Raw genomic sequence first — 14,622 nt, forward strand, 5'->3', positions numbered from 1 at the left:
CCTTGTTAACAATTAACACGGAAAAAATAAATAGTTACCTGGGTAGCAAAAAACCACACAAGTAAAGCGGTTGTAAATCCTTGTTTTTAAAGGAAGAAACTTTGGGTTTACATGGAATTTTTTGTATAATATATAAACATAAATAAATAAATGGAGTTTAACACAGGTGTAATTCAAATCCTTTTATTTCCGACACATGTTTCGAAGATATCACTGATATTATTCCAAAGGAATAAATGGTATAAAAACAATGTAATCTCTTCAGGGAAGTGAAGAAATGAAACTCATCAATAAGACATTTTAACAGAAATTGATATGGTTGATGAATGAATTTCTGTTAAAATGTCTTATTGACAAGTTTCATTTCTTTACTTCCCTGAAGAGAAGATTACATTGTTTTACATCATTTATTCCTTCGAAATAATATCAGTAATATCTTCGAAACATGTGTCGGAAGTATAAGTATTTGAATTATACCTGCGTTAAACTCCATATATATATATATATATATATATATATATATATAAGAAACTGAGATGACAAAGAAAGAAATAATTATCTTTTGAACTTCTTAGCTAGTTTATTCCTTTATCATCTCATTTTCTCATTACCACTCTGTACTCGACCAACACTTCATTCTGAAACATGTGTATTGAGTTCTACACTTGGTTATTTGTCTTGCAATGCCTAAATGAATATATATATAATTTATTTCTATATTATTATTATTATTATTATTATTATTATTGCATCATAAGTTGTCAATTTTATTAATTCACGTCATTATCAGACTCTTGTTTCTGCAAATTTGCAGTTAAATATTTCAATTGATTTAAATATTTTATTATGAAACTGAATAGTGAAATGAACTGACGGATCTAAATAGAGTGCCTTAGAATATTTTAGCTTACTTTTTATTTAGATTCTTAGTTTAAATTGAGCTCACTTTTTCCCTCCTCTTCCAGGGGCTACAAAATTTGTCATCAGTTTACTGAAAGTTGATTTGAGCTACTATAACTTTCCTCTACTTAAAAAAAAAAAAAAAAGATAGACAAAACAAAACAAGAAAAAGAAAGAAATTATCTTGTACCTCATTGAAAGAAATTATGATTAATTAAACTTGATTGATTATAAATTAAGGCTACAAGAGATTACAGTGCAAAAAAAAAACAAAAAAAAAAACAAACCAAAATTTGGTAGATTACTTTATAAATTGGCAGGTGCCATAGTGTGAAGATAGATTTTCCGCTACAGTAAATAAAATATCAATTTCATCCTTTCTTGATTCCGGTTGTTGACTTATTGGAATGATATTTGGTAAAAAAATCCATGTTCAGGCTTAAGAGGTAAAATGCATTTTAACTTTTTCTTTGTCCTATTTATTATATGTGATACACAGGACATATTTTTCTGGCGTCCATGCATCTCTATATGATACGCATTCCCAATTTTTTCTTCAATTATCAGAATAACTTGGTACTTACTTATAACAAAGGAACACTTTATATTACCAAGAATGTATGGAGCATGGGCTAACTAAAAATTCCGAAAATAAGTATGTACATTTTGGACAAACTTATAAAAATGCTCTGGACAGGCAAAGGGGTAAAAATTAATTATGTATTTAGTACCATAATTACCAACTTTATTGTAAAATTTATTTTCAGTTTCCTTTTTAATGGGAAGTATTTTTTTGTTTTTTGTGGTTTTTTTTCTGTAGACCCTTTTGATGTTGTTAAGCAAAATATTTTGACACTAAAAGGAATGCATTTTACTTCAAAATCCCAGTTACCTGAGTCAGACTGTTCCCACCTTTTTTTTTTTTTTGCCATCAGTATAATTTCAGTATTGAAATTATGTTTTGTAATTTAAGAACAAGATATGTCTTTTTTAATCTGTGATAAATGAAAAGAGAAATACAGTAACTAAAAATCTCAGAGGTGTGTCTTTCAGAGGTAAATATGATTCAAACCTGACATGGGCAACCATATTTTACCTAAAAGTGAACCACATGAGATATGGTTCTTGCTTTGTACTTGTGATGGTGTTTACCCAGGGTGGGTTGAGCCAGCCTCTTCTCTGGTCCTGACGGCATCATGAACCATGGCGGCCCATGCTTGACGGTCCTGTGCGAGGTCACTGGAGATAGCGAGCCATTCGCGGTTCCATCTGCGCAGACTGACCACCTGCGAACTTGAGAGTTCGGAGAGGTCCTCCTTTATCGTCGTTGCCCAGATCTTCAGCTGCCCGCCCATTCATTTGCGCCAGTCGGGAAGTGGAGGTGGGAAGAGGACACTGCAAATCAGCTCACCCTCTGGATGCTGAACGACATGACTGAACCACCTTAAGCGCCGTTGTAGAAGCACCGAAGGGAGGGGCCAGAGATTCAGGCGATAATGAGGACTGGCTGTAGGAAACCGATCAATGCATCGGCAGCAAAGAATGTGGCGGAGACAGTCATTGTTGAACACCTCCAGCCTTTGCTGAGCGACTACCCTCATAGGCCATATAGTACATCATCAGGTGGACTACATTCATCATCATCCTCATCATTTAATGTCTGTTTTCCATACTGGCAAGGATGGATGGTTTCACAGGAGCAAGCAAGGCCATGAGCTGCACCAAGTTCCACAGTCCATTTTGGCATGGTTTCTACAGCTGGATGCCCTTCTTAACATCAACCACTTTTGTAGTATGCTCTTAAGCCAATCATTGACAATCAACTGCCTTTTTTTTTCTAATGTGGTCTATGATGTTTGTGTATGTATAGCAACTGTAGTACCTATTTCTTTACTACCCACAAGGGGCTAAACACAGAGGGAACAAACAAACTCCAGTGCATAACTGGTACTTATTTAATCGACCCCGAAAGGATGAAAGGCAAAGTTGACCTCGGTAGAATTTGAACTCAGAACATAGCGGCAGACAAAATACCGCTAAGAATTTCACCTGGCATGCTAACGATTCTGCCAGCTCGTCGCCCTTGCAACTGTAGTACCACTCTAGATATGTTTGTAGTATTGCTGTGTGACTCATGGTTGTGCTTTTGTAGAAGGAACTGATCAGTGCTATATATTATATGTGTTATGCAGGACATATTTGTCTGGCGTCCATGCATCTATGATACGTGTGGAGGCGCAATGGCCCAGTGGTTAGGGCAGCAGACTCGCGGTCGTAGGATCGCGGTTTCGATTCCCAGACCGGGCGTTGTGAGTGTTTATTGAGCGAAAACACCTAAAGCTCCACGAGGCTCCAGCAGGGATGGTGGTGATCTCTGCTGTACTCTTTCACCACAACTTTCTCTCACTCTTACTTCCTGTTTCTGTTGTACCTGTATTTCAAAGGGCCGGCCTTGTCACTCTCTGTGTCACGCTGAATATCCCAGTGCTCAAGATAATTTTTTGTTAGTTGTGCCATTCAGGAAGTCCTGTGAGTCGCAGTTTGTTCATGACTGATTTAAATGCTTCAAGAAAAGCAGGATTTTTCTATGAACAGCTTCACACAATAAGAGCTAGAGATGTTGTTAGCTAGGTTTTTTTTTTTCTAATTGTAAAAAATTTGAATATTGGGTGTGAACAGCCATGCTACATGGCAGTGAAACATGGGTTGTGACCACTGAGGACATACTCTTTTACTTGTTTCAATCATTTGACTGCGGCCATGCTGGAGCACCGCCTTTAGTCGAGCAAATCGACCCTGGGACTTATTCTTTGTAAGCCCAGTACTTATTCTATTGGTCTCTTTTGCCGAACCACTAAGTTACGGGGACATAAACACACCAGCATCGGTTGTCAAGCAATGCTAGGGGGACAAACACAGACACACAAACATATACACACACACTTATATATATATATACATATATACGACAGGCTTCTTTCAGTTTCCGTCTACCAAATCCACTCACAAGGCATTGGTCGGCCCGGGGCTATAGCAGAAGACACTTGCCCAAGATGCCACGCAGTGGGACTGAACCCGGAACCATGTGGTTGGTTAGCAAGCTACTTACCATACAGCCACTCCTGCGCCTACGTGTAAGCTTGAAAGAAATGAAGCTAGAAATGAAATAGGGTGGCGAGCTGGCAGAAGCGTTAGCATGCCGGGCGAAATGCTTAGCGGTATTTCGTCTGTCTTTATGTTCTGAGTTCAAATTCCGCTGAGGTCGACTTTGCCTTTCATCCTTTCGGGGTCAATTAAATAAGTACCAGTTATGCACTGGGGTTGATATAATCGATTAATTCGTTTGTCTGTTCTTGTTTGTCCCCTCTGTGTTTAGCCCCTTGTGGGTAGTAAAGAAATAAGAAATGAAGCTAGTATGTTTTGCTGGATATGCAATATCAAGTGTGCTTGCACGACAGAGTGTAAGTGTCTTGAGAGAAAAGTTGGGTGTAAGATGCATCAGATGTGGTGTGCAAAAGAGACGGCTGTGCTGGTATGGTCATGTGATGTGTATGGGCAAGGACAACAGTGAAGAAGTGCTGAACTCTAACGATGAAGGAAACCTGTGGAAGAGGTAGACCCAGGAAGACATGGGACATGGTGGTGAAGCATGATCTTAGAATGTAGGGCCTCATGGAAGCAATGTCACATGATCAACACCTTTGGAAATATGCCCTGCATGAGAAGACCCATCAAGCCAAGTGTAATTGTAGTTGTGGCCGAGGCCAGTGTTGTGTAACTGGCATCCATGCCAGTGGTGCGTAAAAAGCACCTACTACACTCTTGGAGTGGTTGGCATTAGGAATGTCATCCAGCCATAGAAACCATACCAAATCAGACTAGAAACTGGTGCAGCTCTCCAGCTTACCAGTTTTCAGTCAAACCATCTAACCCATGCCAGCATGGAAAACAGACGTTAAATGATGATGATGATGAATAATGGCCCAGTGGTTAGGGCAGTGGACTCATGGTCGTAGGATCATAGTTTCAATTCCCAGAGCGGGTGTTGTGAGTGTTTATTGAGTGAAAACACCTAAAGCTCCATGAGGCTCCAACAGGCGGTGGTGGCAATGCCTGCTGTATTCTTTTGCCACAACTTTCTCTCGCTCTTTCTTCTGTTGGCCTGTTCGCTTAGCCAGTGGGGTGGCGTCATTTAAAGGCTAAAACTATGCAAAGCGCATTGTAACCAGTGATGTGTAGCAACATCTGATAGCCTGGTCGGTCACGTGATCACGTGATATATATATATATATATATATAAATGGATGAATGAATTATCCTTTGTTTACCATTAACATGGAAAATTCAGTAAACAGTTACCAGGGTAGCAAAATTCACGCAAGTAACACGGATGAAGCGAGCTATTCAAAGGTAGAAACTCCGGGTTAATGTACAGTAATTTGTGTAGTATAAGTAAATAAATGGAGTTGAACGCAGATGTTATTAAAATTCTTTTATATATATATATATAATAATTATATATATATATACTCGACAGAGCGTTAGTACCTTGAGAGAAATGTTGTACCTAAGAAGCATCAGTTGTGGTGTGCAAGAAAGACGATTGCGCTGGTATGGTCATGTGGCGAGAATGGATGAAGATAGGTGTGTGAAGAAGTGCCAATCCCTAGCAGTTGAGGGAACCCGTGGAAGAGGTAGACCCAGGAAAACCTGGGACGAGGTGGTGAAGTACGACCTTCGAACTTTAGGCCTCACTGAGGAAATGACCAGCGACCGAGACCTTTGGAAATATGCTGTACGTGAGAAGACCAGGCAGGACATGTGAGCCCAGCCCACTTATGCATGCCTTTCCTCCCTTGGACACAAAGACCTGTTGAGGCAAGTGAAGTCGATATCAAACCTCATCCGACGACAGGCACCCATGCCAACCCCCTTTGCTTGTGAAGACATGTTGGGGCAAGTGAAATTGAAATCGAAATCGAAATTGAATCAATCCTATGACTGGCACCCGGCAGATGCCAGGACCCCTGGACTGGTGGCACGTAAAATGCACCAATCCAACTGTGGCCATTGCCAGCCTCGCCTGGCACCTGTGCGGGTGGCACGTAAAAAGCACCCACTACACTCACGGAGTGGTTGGCGTTAGGAAGGGCATCCAGCTGTAGAAACATTGCCAGATAAGACTGGAGCCTGTTGCAGCCTTCTGGCTTCCCAGATCCCCGGTCGAACTGTCCAACCCATGCTAGCATGGAGAACGGACGTTAAATGATGATGATGATGATGATGATATATATAGAATTTTAATAACATCTGCGTTCAACTATATATATATACTTATATATATATATATAGATATATATATACGTAAATATACATAAATATGCACAACAGGTTTCTTTCAGTTTCCATCTATCAAATCGACTTGCAAGGCTTTGGTCAGTCTGGAGCTATAGTAAAAGATACTCGCCCAAGGTGCCCCACAGTGGAAGTGAAACTCAGAACCATGAAGTTGAAAAGCAAACTTCTTACCCCTCAACCACGCCTGCAGCCAAGTCGCATAAATATTTCAACAGTGGCACTTTTTACACATTTTTCTGTAATTAATTTAATTCCGTTTAATTATGTGAGCATTTAGATTCTGCAATTAAAAGCCAAATATGTCTGGAAACATAAACTCAAATAAACATTTGCCCTAAAAGAATATATTCTTTTTTTATTCTTTTATTCTTTTACTTGTTTCAGTCATTTGACTGCGGCCATGCTGGAGCACCGCCTTTAGTCGAATGAATCGATTCCAAGGACTTATTCTTTGTAGGCCTAGTACTTATTCTACCGGTCTCTTTTGCCAAACTGCTAAGTTACAGGGACGTAAACTCACCAAAATCTGTTGTCAAGCAATGGTGGGAGGAGGGATAAACAGACACACAAACAACACACACACACACACACACATATATATATACAACAGGCTTCTTTTAGTTTCCATCTACCAAATCTACTCACAAGGCTTTTGTTGGCCCGAGGCTATAGTAGAAGACACTAGCCCAATATGCCATGCAGTGGGACTGAACCCGGAACCATGTGGTTGGGAAGGTAGCTTCTTCTCACACTCAGCCACTCCTATGCCTATATATGTGAAAGAATATAAGTATAACGCAGGCGCAGGAGTGGCTGTGTGGTAAGTAGCTTGCTAACAAACCACATGGTTCCGGGTTCAGTCCCACTGCCTGGCATCTTGGGCAAGTGTCTTCTGCTATAGCCCCGGGCCGACCAATGCCTTGTGAGTGGATTTGGTAGACGGAAACTGAATGAAGCCTGTCGTATATATGTATATATATATATATATGTATGTATGTGTTTGTGTGTCTGTGTTTGTCACCCTAGCATCGCTTGACAACCGATGCTGGTGTGTTTACGCCCCCGTCACTTAGCGGTTCGGCAAAAGTGACCGATAGAATATGTACTGGGCTTACAAAGAATAAGTCCCGGGGTCGATTTGCTCAACTAAAGGCGGTGCTCCAGCATGGCCGCAGTCAAATGACTGAAACAAGTATAAGTGTAAAGAGTAGAGTATAACACAGTAAAAGCTAAAATCGGTATCAGCTGTTTTAATTTAGTTTGACTGCTTTTCTCATTATATTTAATTAGAACATTTTCATAAATTACATTTCTGAAATTTATCAAAATTCAGTTTATTTGTTGTGGCTTATAGGTGCAGGCATGGTCGTGTGGTAAGAAGTTTGCTTCCCAGCCACATGGTTCTGGGTTCAGTCCCACTGTATGGAACTTTGGGCAAGTGTCCTCTTCTATAGTCACAGGCTGACCAAAGCCTTGTGAGTTGATTTGGTAGAGGGAAACTGAAAGAATCCCAATATATATATATATATCTATATATATAAATACATATACATAGATTTATATATATATATATATATACACACTCACATAGAGGTGTGTATAAATACATACATACATACATACATACATATATTAGCCTACTCACCTAGCCAGAAGAGTTGCTCACTGAAAAGTTAAACTGATGCAAAGTGTATTGTGACCAGTGATGTAAAATAGCTTTCTATAGTCTGGTTGATCACAATATCTATATCTATCTGTCTGTCTGTCTGTCTGTCTGTGTGTGTGTCTTCTAGGATCTTGGGCATCCTCCATCCGATTGTGCTCAAATTTGATATGTAGAGAGCGACGGTATCAGAGCGTGTATAAGTTTTGAAAAAATTACAAAATTCCATTCCAGGTGAGAATGCGATCAATAAAGGCATGGGAACAAGCATTTGTATGCCCAAGTACATCAGCTGTTGTGATCAATACTATGCATACGTGAGAAAAATGCATGTGCAGTTTGCGCAAAAAAGCCGGCTGGCTTGAAATCATGCCACGAAATGGGACGGTCAGACAAGTTGTTTTGAGAAAATTTGGTTTAAATGTTTCACAACTCAGCACTGTCCATTGGACGGGGGGCATTTTGCTCGTAAATATATATATATGCCAGCCTCGCCTGGCCCCCGTGCCGGTGACATGTAAAAGCACCATCCGTTCGTGGCCGTTTGCCAGCTCTGTCTGGCACCTGTGCGGGTGGCACGTAAAAAGCACCCACTACACTCACGGAGTGGTTGGTGTTAGGAAGGGCATCCAGCCGTAGAAACACTGCCAAATCTGACTGGGCCTGATGAAGCCTTCCAGCTTCACAGACCCCAGTTGAACCGTCCAACCCATGCTAGCATGGAAAACGGACGCTAAATGATGATGATGATGATATAATACAAATAAGAAAATGGAGAAACAAATTTAGTTTGTTCATCAACTATGTTTGTTTTTGTTTCCCATCACTTACAACCAGTGTTGGTGTGTTTACATCCCTGTAACTTCATAGTTCAGCAAAATATACAATAGAATATATACAGGTCTTAAAAAAACAGAATTCTTCCAGATGGTACTCCAGTATGGCCACAGTCTATAAACTGAAACAAGTAAAAGATAAAAAATAAATACATGTTATAGTATATATTACTATTAACTTCAACTTCCATCCAGTTTTTTATTTTTCTTCTCTCCCTTTATTCATATTTGGCATTATCAATAATTATACAATTCTTGTTTCCCTGCTACAGAGTAGAGCAGGGATTCTCAACCATTTTTTATCATTAGGGTCACCCTACAATCATAGGTAAGCATCGCAGGACGTCCTGCGATCCAAGGTACTTTTGCTGGGCTGGGGCTGCTATGTGAAGCTGGTGCAGGAAGCAGCCATGAACTCACGTTAGACCCGACAAATAACGTGAGTTCATGGCTGTTTCCTGCACCAGCTTCACACAGAAGCCCCAGCCCTTCCAAAGTGCCTTGGATCACAGGACGGCCGGCTGTACTTACCTTGGATTGTAGGGCGACCTGCTGTGCTTGAGGAGACCTATTGAGTCAACTACATCAACATCATCATCATTTAGCGTCCGTTTTCCATACTAGCATGGGTTGGACGGTTCAACTGGGGTCTGTGAAGCCGGAATGCTGCATCAGGCCCAGTCAGATCTGGCAGTGTTTCTACGGCTGGATGCCCTTCCTAACACCAACCACTCCGTGAGTGTAGTGGGTGCTTTTTACGTGCCACCCGCACAGGTGCCAGACGGAGCTGGCAAACGGCCACGAACGGATGGTGCTTTTACGTGCCACCGGCACGGGGGCCAGGCGAGGCTGGCAACGGATACGAATGGATGGTGATCAAAATAAAAATCAAACGGAAATTGTAGTTGTGATACCCATGGCATTGGCACATAAAAAGCACCATCTGAACATGACCAATACCAGCGTTGCCTTGACTGGCGCTCATGCCAGTAGCATGTAAAAAGCACCATCCGATCATGGCCGATGCCAGCACTGCCTTCTTAATAGTTCTTGGCTCTGTCCGTTGTCGGAACTGCGTGCATGTGCATACACATATGTATTTATGTATGTATGTATGTATGTATGTATGTATGTATGTATGTATGTATGTATGTATGTATGCATGTATGTATGTATGTATGTATTTATGTATGTATGCATGTATGTATGTATGTATTTATGTATGTATGTATATATGTATGTATGTATTTATGTATGTATGTATATATGTATGTATGTATTTATGTATGTATGTAAGTATGTATGTATGTATGTATGTATGTATATATGTATGTAGGTATGTATGTATGTATGTATGTATGTATGTACGTAGGTATGTATGTATGCATGTGCATATATATATGTATGTATGTGTGTGTGTATGCATATATGTATGTATGTATTCTGCATATTCATGTGTTTGTGTGTTTGAATATATATGTGCATATGTGTGCATAAAGACTGAATGAATTTCCCCAGACACAAAATTTGCTTCAAGACACGAATTCACATAAAGAATCTTGCAAACCAGATGCAAAAACGAAGTATGTATACATACATACAAACATACATATATATATATATATATATATGTATGATATATAAACGATGATGATGATGATGATATATATATATATATATATAAAACATTATTGGTGAATTGAAGAAATGGAGCTGAACGCAGATTGAACAGAAATCGTTTTATTTCATTCACACGTGTTCGAAAGGCACAAATTACCAAAATCCGATTGAATAATGGGACCATATGTGTCTTTCTCTTCAGGAAAAAAAAGGAATCCGTTGGAAAAACAAAACAGAACAGAGGCGGAGCAAAAAACAAATCGAACTGTGCTCCTAAGAGCCCATGCGAAACTGTTTCGCCATGGGCTCTTAGGAGCACAGTTCGATTTGTTTTTTGCTCCGCCTCTGTTCTGTTTTTTGTTTTTCCAACGGATTTCCTTTTTTCTTCCTGAAGAGAAAGACACAATATGGTCCCATTATTCATCGGATTTTGGTAATTGTGCCTTTCGAAAACGTGTAGAATGAAATAAAACGATTCTGTTCAATCTGCGTTCAGCTCCATTTCTTCAATTCACCATAATGTTTTAATTTATTATCCGCACCAACGCACGGTTGCAACGCCAGATGTTGTACCTCCACCGTGCTGTTTACTGCTGTGATTTTTGCTACTAAGGTATCGGTTAAACTTTTGATTAATCTACTACAAGATTATTCATCTTTCTATTTCACATAATATATATATATATATATATACATACATATGTAACATATATATACATACATATATGTATACATATATATACATACATACATACATACATATATGTATACATATAGAATAAAACTTTACATATATAAATATAAATAACGTGAAATACATGAAGGGACGAACAAGAAAAACAGACGGGTCATTCAATTTCCTGCAATCAGACCTAGACACAATACAGCAATGGATCACAGACTGGCAACTGAAACTGGCTGTGGACAAGTCTACCACCATGCATTTTGGGAGAAAAAACCCTGCGTCCACATACTCCCTCCACAACACTGATATCAAGAAATCCTCTTGCGAGCGTGACCTAGGCATCACTGTCAGCAGTGATTTGCGTTGGACAAAGCATATCTCTAAAATTGTCAAGAAGGCCGAAGGTGTCTTGGCATCACTCAGCAAGACTTTTGTTAGCCGCTCTCCAGCCATCTATTTAAAACTGTATACAGCTATGGTACGACCACACTTGGAATTCGCATCATCAGTTTGGAACCCCTATCTTGCTCAGAACATTGACCTCCTGGAATCTGTCCAGAGACATGCAACCAAACGCATACCCTCCATCAGACACCTACCATATTCTGAGCGCCTTGTTTCCCTGGGCATGGATTCACTGAAGCTCCGGCGTCTGGCGACGGACTTGGTAAACACCCACAAAGTTATCAACCACCTCACCAACAACAACACTGAACACCTTTTTGATCTCCATGTGTCTAACACACGTGGACATGCCTACAAAGTCAGAAAACAACACAGCTCCCATGACTTTCGGAAACATTTTTTCACACTCAGAGTTGCTGAAGGCCCTCATGCTTTCCGAAATCCGCCGAAACTACACCTGATTATATATACACTTTAGATGAGTTGTAGTGCACCTGAGCACTGTACACAATTATTATTATTATTATTATTATAAAGCCTTCATTCTTCAGTCAGAAACCGATTCATCATTGCAAATTTCGGCTGTTTACACACACACACACACACACATATATATATATATATATATATATATATCATCATCATCATCATCGTCGTTTAACGTCCGTTCTCCATGCTAGCATGGGTTGGACGGTTCGACCGGGGTTCTGGGAAGCCAGAAGGCTGCACCAGGCTCCAGTCTAATCTGGCAATGTTTCTACAGCTGGATGCCCTTCCTAACGCCAACCACTCCGTGAGTGTAGTAATATATATATATATATATATATATATATATAAATATATATATTACTTAGGTTCCGGAGATGGTTTTAGACTCTTAAAACTTCTCACATAATAAGTAATGGGGTTTCTGGATCCAGAAAACTCCCTTTCCTGGAGTTGTTCTACTTTGGAGAAGGGAGGTAACTCTTTGCAAAGTAACATCTTAAGATTTGCTAAGATATTGATATCATTTACCTTGGTTTATTGACATACAATTGTCATCTTAGTTTATAACGTCATATTTCTTGACATAATGTCTCCAAAGAAAAGGGCTTCCATTCGTCAAAAAATGGCAGTAGCAGAGAAATTGAAAAGAAGGAGAGCAAATGAATCCTTTTGTTACTGTATTTATTTTGAGATGTTTTTACTTTAAATATAACAAAGAATTTAGTAAAATAACTTACTTATCATTCAACCAGTGTTAGGAACAGAAATTGTGACTAAGGTTTGGTGGAAGATTTTAATTCAAAACTTATGTAAACAAGACATTTCTACTACAGGAGCCAGAAGTGGTTTAGCCAGGTTGGTATCGAAAGGGTTAAAAATTGTTTCTTTATTATATATTTTAACCTTTTTCTTACCGTATTTCTGTTGAGATGCTCTGTGTTTCTTTCTATTAATTTAAAATATAACAAAGAATTTAGTAAAATAACTTAGTTATCATTAAGCTAGTGTTAGGAACATAATTGTGACTAAGGTGGAAGATTTTAATTCAGAACTTATGTAAACAAGACATTTGTTCTACAGGAGCCAGAAGTGGTTTTAGCCAGGTTGGTATCGAAAGGGTTAAAAATTGTTTCTTTATTATATATTTTAACCTTTTTCTTACCATATTTCTGTTGAGATGCTCTGTGTTTCTTTCTATTAATGTAAAATATAACAAAGAATTTAGTAAAATAACTTGGTTATCATTCAACCAGTGTTAGGAACATAAATTGTGACTAAGGTTTGGTGGAAGATTTTAATTCAAAACTTATGTAAGCAAGACATTTGTACTACAGGAGCCAGTGCCGGTTTCAGCCGGGTTGGTATCGAAAGGGTTAAGAATTGTTTCTCTATTAATTATATAACAAAGAATTTAGTAAAATAACTTAGTTATCATTAAACTAGTGTTAGGAACAGAAATTGTGACTAAGGTTTGGTGGAAGATTTTAATTCAAAACTAATGAAAACAAGACATTTCTACTACAGAGCCAGAGCCGGTTTCAGCCGGGTTGGTAACAGAAGGGTTAATCCTCACATGAAACTTCAATTAGACAATCACAAAACGCTGCATGTACAACTACTGCAAAAGTAATGGAAAGCAATGAGCAGCATAGCATTCACCAGGCCAGGAATGCTGCATTAACAGCTTCAGTCAATCCCCTCCCTCCTTACCATGTCATTTCTTTCATGTAGGTTTCTCTCATGTGGTGCTGTTGAGGGCACCCACAGGCTTAATTTATCACACAGATGTAGCTCCTATGTCTGCTAATTGTTCAGTGTGGCAGCAGCAGCACCAACAGCTGCAAGTGGAAGTGCAATGGCCCAATGGTTAGGGCAGCAAACTCGCGATCAGAGGATCGCGGTTTCGATTCCCAGACCAGGCGTTGCATGTGTTTATTGAGCAAAAACACCTAAAGCTCCATGAGGCTCTGGCAAGGGGAGGGCGACCCTTGTTGTACTCTTTCACTACAACTTTCTCTTATTCTTTCTTCCTGTTTCTTGTCCCCGTCTTCCAACGCAACCGCTGAGCCTGGATGCGCATTCATCCATCCGTCGATGCTCTCGGTGTCGGGGGGTTGACCTGCTTTCTCTTCTGCAGGTCTTACGAATAGCAAAGGACCACGTTTCGGACTTCTCCCACTACAGACAGAACAAAGACCTTTTCGCTCAACAAACAAACAAACAAACCAACAGCTGCAAAGGGGAGTATATCCACTGAGAGCCTTTTGGTGCATTCAAAAATCACATAGCCGGCACCCACTTTTCCATGACAAGGTTAGGGCCTGGAATCTTCCAAACAGACCCATAACAAGTCATTTAGTCGAATTAGCCCTTCATTTACTCCACAAATGTTTTGTCCTCAATGCTGCACTTCCCTATATCACATGTTTCAACTTAACTGTACCATATATACAAACTATGTCTTTTAAACCCTGTGGAATGTCGAATATGTCTGCTAGTACATATATACAGGGTGGCCCAAAAGTAGATTTACAGTTATTCAGCTATCTCTTTCACATTCATATATTAACAGTTTAGATCTTAATTATAAAACAAATATGAAACTCTTATTCCATGCAAATTTAGTTAATTTTTTCAACCTCCCTTTTCATTTTGTAAGATAGAAA

This window comes from Octopus sinensis, linkage group LG18 (genome assembly GCF_006345805.1).
Source record: "Octopus sinensis linkage group LG18, ASM634580v1, whole genome shotgun sequence".
NCBI lineage: Eukaryota > Metazoa > Mollusca > Cephalopoda > Octopoda > Octopodidae > Octopus > Octopus sinensis.